This window comes from Mauremys reevesii, linkage group 1 (genome assembly GCF_016161935.1).
Source record: "Mauremys reevesii isolate NIE-2019 linkage group 1, ASM1616193v1, whole genome shotgun sequence".
In the NCBI taxonomy this organism is placed as follows: Eukaryota; Metazoa; Chordata; order Testudines; family Geoemydidae; genus Mauremys; species Mauremys reevesii.
In genome coordinates, this window is record NC_052623.1 from 352,014,044 (window position 1) to 352,021,478 (window position 7,435).

The following is a 7,435-nucleotide window of genomic DNA, read 5'->3' on the forward strand; positions in this document are numbered from 1 at the left end:
CTCCACTAGGCCTCTTCCCCCGAGGCTCCGCCCTCACGCCATCTCTTCCCTGTAGCTCCCCCACCAAGGAGAGGAGCGAGCAGCTGGCAAGCGGCAGACGGGCGGGGACGCAGGGGAAGAGGCAGAAAGAGGCAGATTTGGGGAAGAGCTTTGAGGGGCGGAGCCTCATTCTGGGCACCGGTGGCTCCTCCACTTCTCAGAAGCTTCCAGCACTCATGTGCAAGCCTCCCCCAAAGGAAGACTAACGCACTGCCTATGTGGCGGAGATTGATGGTCACTTGGTGGATAGTCCAGAGGGGAGCTGGACCTGCTAAAGGGAAGGGACTGTTTGGGAAGCCATGCTGCCAAAGGAAAGATGTCTTCCTCGTTTGGTGTAACTGCGTCGCCTGCATCCAGCCAAGACATTCAGGGATGGAGAAGCAGCTTCGCAGCACCTCCGGGTGATGGGTTGGTATTTTCTCCATTCTACAGCTGAGAAACAGAGAAAGGAACTGACTTTTCCAAAGCCATCTTGCTGGCTTGCTTAAATTAGGTATTTGAAAAGTATTAATATTGTGGTCTCACAATAGTTTGCTATTCCTGACTTCCTGCCCTGAGCTGTTGCATAGAGTTGCTGGGTGCCATTTAAGAACTGCAGTATTTCACCCTAGTGTTGGATGAAATGAGCCCAGGTATATTGTATACATATGGGATTGATTCTGATTTCATGTTGGTGTAAATCAAGGGAAATTCCATTGAAATCAACAGTTACCCAATGGTAAAGCCAGTGAAAATGGGAGGAGAATCAGGCCTGTGGTTTGTAACGAGCCAATGAAAGCCACCTGTGCGGTGTGGCCAAATCTTGCAATTTTATTGCCAGTCTTACAATATTTAGCAGTTTTTTTCTTAAAACACCAGTACCCGGAGTCAGGGGATTACATAAGAATCCCACCACTCCTTTAAAAAAAGAAAAAAACAAAAGTACATTTCTAGGCCTGGTGCTTGTGGAGAAAAGCTGGACAACGTGAACCCTAAAGGCTGGGAAATCAGGAGGCAAATAGAAAGAATCCAGATTTTATTACTTCTTTTAGAAAATGCCATGATCTTTGAACACTTGGGGATGGGCCACCACGGAGATAGTAACAGCTTGATCTCCTCGCTCTGCCAGCCTATGTTCTCAAAAGCTTCTTCCAAGCGTCCAAGCTTCTTCCAAGCATTCACAGCCACCAGCAACAAGTTCAGCAAGAACTTTTGAGGCCTCGAGGGTAGAAATTGCTATATAAACGTAAGGCATTTTTTATTTCTCGTCTTATCTCTGCTAACATCCCAGCCTCGTCTTCACATTTCCTCCACTCAGATCTCAGCTGAATGCTCTAGAAACAAAACAACAAGAAATCTTGTGGCACCTTAAAGACTAACAAATTTATTAGAGCACAAGCTACAGACAGCTGATGTGGTTAGGTCCTGTGATGGTGTCACTTGAGTAGATATGTGGATAGAGTTGGCAACAGGGTTTGTTGCAGGGGATGGTTCCTGAGTTGGTGTTTCTGTTATGTGGTGTTTGGTTGCTGGTGCCACAAGACTCCTTGTTGTTTATGTTGTAGAAGGAAACCCATTTCTAGAGCATTCAGCTTTGCTGAAGAAATGGTTCCGAGAAGGTCTGTTTAAAGCTGGATTGAAAAGCAGTCGGTGTCAAGCTGAGATCTGAGTGGAGGAAATGTGAAGACGAGGCTGGGATGTTAGCAGCGATAAGACGAAAAATAAAAAAATGCCATATGTTTATATAGCACTTTCCACCCTGGACACTCAATTTCAGACTTAAAAGTGGCCATTTTTCAACAAACCCCCCTCCTAAAAAACAGACTTCAATGAGAAACTGCAGAGCTGGAATTCATTTGCAAACGTGACACCATCAAATTAGGCCTGAATAAAGACTGGGAATAGCTGGGGAATGGGACACATCCACCCTGATTGAATCATTGACCCGCAACTTGGTAAGGCAACTCCCCATCATTTCTCATGCTGTATATTTATGCCTGCCTATTGTAATTTTCACTCCGTACATCTGATGAAGTGGGTCATAGCCCACGAAAGCTTATGCTCTAATAAATTTGTTAGTCTTTAAGGTGCCACAAGACTCCTCATTGTTTTTGCTGAAACAGAGTAACACGGCTGCCCCTCTGAAACTTCCACGACATGAGGCTCTGCTCTGCTTTAGACCTCTCAGCTGTTGTGCAGGCTGGAGCAGACCCTCAAGACAGGCTTTATTTTCTTCTTTCCAATGAAAAGTGTCTTAGACAATGCTTCCTGGGCTGCACAGACTCAGCAGCTTCCTCTCACTTTTGCCAGGCAGTCTGCATCCAACATTTCCTGCCTCTCTAACATCAGGTCATTGAACGACCTGGAAAGTACATCTCAAGTAAGTGGAGTGCATTAGTTTCCACTAATGGAACATTTGTTATCCTGCTCTTTTCAGCACTGGTGCCAGTGAAATGAACGGTCTCCAACCACTATAATTCCTTCATGGGGGATTTAAAATAAAAAAAAGAAACAGCAGCAGCTTTCGCAGCCACATGGTTGACTTGTGGTTTGGGGGAAATGAACAATAGGTGCGTCTTCAACTGATATTAAAGATCACCGATTAAATCTGAACAACCAGCGCTGTGCACTGCAGATGAAAAATTAGCCTCCAACTTCTAGCACACTTGCAACATGGTCCAAGCCACGAGGGAGTGGGGTGAAGTCTAAGCCCAACTGACCAGTGTGGGTACACTTCACACATCTTGAGCTGGGTGGGAAATGCTCTTCTGGTCTGTCACAGGGTGGCTGGCCCCTGGAACTGAAGTCGGTCCAGCACCCCTGTGCCAGAACAGGGCACAAATGTCCCAGTTAAGGAGGTGGGCCTGCCTGCAGCTGGGGCAATAGGGGGTCGGAGAGACCCAGTGAAAGGGAACTGGCTGAGAGAGGATTAGAAAACTGTTAGAAGCAGGAGCAGCAGGATTGCCAGAGTTCCCTGGAAGGGGAGGCAGTGTGGCCTCAAATGCCAAGGGTAAGCTGAGGAACTGGTTTGTTTGTTTAAAGACTGGACAATAAACCCGCCTAAAAGAACCTGTGGGTTGGCAGAGAGGCCTCAGCAAGCTGGGGGGAAGCCCAGCCTTGTTACACCATCTCACAAATATTTTTGAGAGTTTGAATATTTTCCTCCCCATCTTGAATTGGGGCAAATTTGACACCATCAGCTCAGGATTAAACAAAGACTGTGAATGGCTAGCTAACTACAAAAGCAGTTTCTCCTCCCTTGGTTTTCACACCTCAACTGCTAGAAGAGGGCCTCATCCTCCCTGATTGAACTAACCTCGTTATCTCTAGCCTGATTCTTGCTTGCATATATATACCTGCCCCTGGAAATTTCCACTACTTGCATCTGACGAAGTGGGTATTCACCCACGAAAGCTCATGCTCCAAAATGTCTGTTAGTCTATAAGGTGCCACGGGACTCTTTGCTGCTTTTACAGATCCAGACTCACACGGCTACCCCTCTGATACTTGACAAAAAGTTAGAATCTTGCAACTATTCACTAACTGAAACCCCCCCTTTTTTCTGGGGGGAGGGACGACCCTCAAAGTGTTTTGTTTGGACTTTGACCTTCTTAATGTAAACCATTTTTCAGTCTAAATTTCTAAACAAAACATCGTTTTGAATGAAAACCCGGATGTTATTGCTGTTGTTTAGAACATATCAACATTAAACATGGGGACAATTCCTCAACTATTTTTCTGGATACTTTTTCAGATCAGGAAATTTGTCCAATCTGATCCTGTGTTGCAAGCGATTTCAGTTGCAATGGACCCTGAGCAGCTCTGGCTATAATGTCCATCCTGACATCTGCAAAGTGCTTTCCATTTCCACATGGAGATTAGTGAACTGGAGCAGCAGTGGCTGATTGCTCCATTACATAGCCTTGTCTCCTTTAATGGTTTGATAAAAGGAGGGTGACAGGAAGATAAATAGAGATAATACTTTAGGCTTCTTACACTAGAACCATTATCATTAACGGCATTAATTAGCTTATAATACACTGTATAGAAACATCAAACACAACCATTCTAAGGGGAAGGAACTGATAATTGTCAGTAACATGATAGCATAGCTTTAGCACATAGCAAGCCTTCAAGATGGCTGGCCCTGCAACACAGCATTTCAGGGTAGAATTCCCCTGGCCGCATTGCAAACAACATTACAAGCGTTAACAAAAAACATCATTACGGGATGGGCCTCGATAGACCAGACCGGGGCGTCATAATGGACTGTATAGACGTTAACATTCAAGTCACTGGCTCCAACCCTGGCCAAGTTGGGAGAGACTAAAGCTTGTTAGCATTTGGAGGATGAAATGAATTATGTTGGTAGGTTGCAGTCCAGATTCTGCTTATCTCAGGTACTTACATGGCTCCCATTACTGTAATGTTTGAGCATCCCACTCTATTTAATGTATTTATCCTCACAACTCTTCTAGGAGGTAGAGCAGCGCTATATCTCCCTTTTACAGGGCTGAGGGACACAGACGCTATGTGACTTGCCTAAGGCCACACAGGAAGTTTGTGGCAGAGCAAATAATCAAACCCCCCACTCCCAACCCCACGCTCGTGCCACACCGCTGGATCACCCTTCCCTTGGGGGCAACAGTCAGTAACACAGAAGCCACAGCTACAATGAGTACTCTCAATGCCAGCAACCACACAACGGCCAAGGAGTGACTACTCCATGAAATCGTGCTGCAGTGGCCCACCGGGGCTCATTTTCTGAGGGTGTGGTGAAGGTGAAAGAGATGCATGCACTGCTGATCCCAGGGCTATCGCTTCTCTGCATAGCTGTGGAGGAATTCAGGCTCCTGGGCTGGGAATCCAGCTTTACATTAACAGAATTTTCTTAAAAGAACCAAACCCCCCAAATTCCAATCACTAAATGGATGTTTAGAGTGAAGTTGGTCTCAAAAAAAAAAAAACCTGGAGATTTTGGGGAAAATTCATAATGTCTAATAAAAGTAATCAGTTACAAATTTGGGAATTTTTTTTACCTGCGCCAAAGGTGATCTAAACCAATAGGCTATTTTTGCAAAACATGTGTGTGAAATTTTCAGTTTGCTTTATTGTTGCTGTTGACATTTTTCAACACCCCCCCAAAACAAATTCCTCAACATTTCAAGTTTGGAATGAGCCCCTGTCATAAACAGATAGTAAGGGTTAAGGTCTCTTTTACCTGTAAAGGGTTAACAAGCTCAGTAACCTGAGGAACACCTGACCAGAGGACCAATCAAGGGACAAGATAATTTCAAATCTCTGTGGAGGGAAGTTTTTGTCTGTGTCCTTTGTTTGGATTGCCGTTCTCTCTTTGGATTTAAGAGAGGCCAGACATATTCTTCAAGTTCTCCAAGGTTTCCTGAAGTATTTTCTTCTATTCAGTATAGTGAGTATTAGTTAGAAGGCGGTTTAGTCTTATAATTGATTTCTACATTTGCAATTGTGTGTTTGCTAAAGAAATATCTTTATTTCTGTTGCTGTTACTTTGATTATTCTGAGAAAGCGGGGGGGGGGGGGGGAGAAAGCCTCTCCAGGTTTATAAGTTAGACCCTGTATTTTTGCATCCTGGTAATACAGAGATAGTGTACTTTTTTTTCTTTCTTTAATAAAATCTTTTCTTTTTTAGAACTTGATTGATTTCTTCCCTTGTTTGGATTTTCAGGGGAAGGGGAGGGGGGAAAAGTGAATCCCTCTTTGTTTTGATTCAAGGAGTTTGAATGTGTGGTGATCTCTCCCACGGCTAGGGGAGGGGGGAAGAAGGTGGGAGGGGAATAGATTATTTGCCTTTGTGTTGAGATCCAAGGAAGCTGGGATCTGTGTTCCCCAGGGAAAGTTTGGGGGAACAGGGAGTGTACTAGACACTGGAATTTCTAGTTGGTGGCAGCTTTTACCAGATCTAAACTAGGATTTAGTTTAGAGGAGTCCATGCAGGTCCCCATCTTGTGAACGCTAAAGTTCAAAGTGGGGAATAAATCTATGACAGCCCCACCAGCTGTCATCCAGAGACATGCATGGTAGATCACACATTCTGCTCACCCAACCTACTTCTAAACCACACAAATCTGTGGCCACAAACAGATCATCCGTGGTCATCAGCTAAACTGCACCCATGTCACTTGAGGATTATAGAAAGACAAGATGGGGGAGGTAATATATTTTATTGCACCTAACTTCTGTTGGCGAGAGACAAGCTTTTGAGCTTACATAGAGCTCTTCTTCAGGTCTGCTTGACGATTAAAGAAGTTTGGCTGATACCTCCTGAGCAGCAAAAGAATTCCCATGAGATCTCCATTAACATTCCCTCTTTTTGCAGAAGATCAGAAGTTAGAAATTGAGACAGTCCACTCCTGAGCAGGTGAGATTCCATCCAGCCGTGAGCAGCGGTACACACCAGTCAGTCTATTAAAACACCCACTTCCCAACTCCTGTATTTTCATACTGTTCCCATAAGAGGAAACCATGCCAGGCAATGACAGAGAGAAGCTACTGTCACTGAAACTGCAGTGTTCTTCCTGACAGTCCATGTCACAAAGCAGTGATGCTCCTGGCATGATGGTTTAGGCCCAGATCCTCAAAGGTATTTAGGCACCTAACTCCCATTGACTGTGAGAGGTGATTAAATACCTTTGAAAGTCTGGGCCTTAGTCTTTACCCATGGGTAAGTTAGACATTTGCAAGACATCTTCACTCCAGGAAGAGCTGGTGCCTTCCACTGCTGTAAGCCGCCTGGCCAGGAGAGAAGCCCCTACTCATGAGACCCGGCTTCCATCCCTCACCCTGTGAGCTAGTAGGTTTGGGAGGCCGGTGGGCACATCACATTCACCCCCCAGGACACACTATGCAGCCCCCGAAGCAGCTCAGCTAGCAGGTGCTTTGAATGGGCTCCAGAAAGGCATGTCCTCCAGTCCTTCGGATCCAAGGAAGGTCACTGCAATCAGAAATTTGGAGGCTGGTTTCGTAACAAGGCAGGAGGAGAGAGAGTCGTCTTTTGAGGATGAAAAATAAAACAAAGCAGACAGCAGAGAGACTGACAGCTGGAGCCTGCTAGATCTATTGCTATTGACCATGAGCTTGTTTAAGGGGGAAGTTATTGGCTATGGTATTATCTCAGCTAAGAGGGAAAAGGAAACATCAATACTGGAATTGTAAAAGAATAATAATAAAAAAACCCCACAGCACTGCTGTGAAATAACAGGACTGCAATGACTAGCGAGACAGACATATAGCTGAGGTGAGGTTATTGCAATGGCTCTTAAGAGGTATTGGGAGTGAGCATGTACATTCCAGGGTGAAAAATTATAATGAGCCAAATTTGTCGGCTTGCTGATTGCTTAGATTGGTTGTCTGGATAGCTAGGCTGAACTGGGTTCCCATG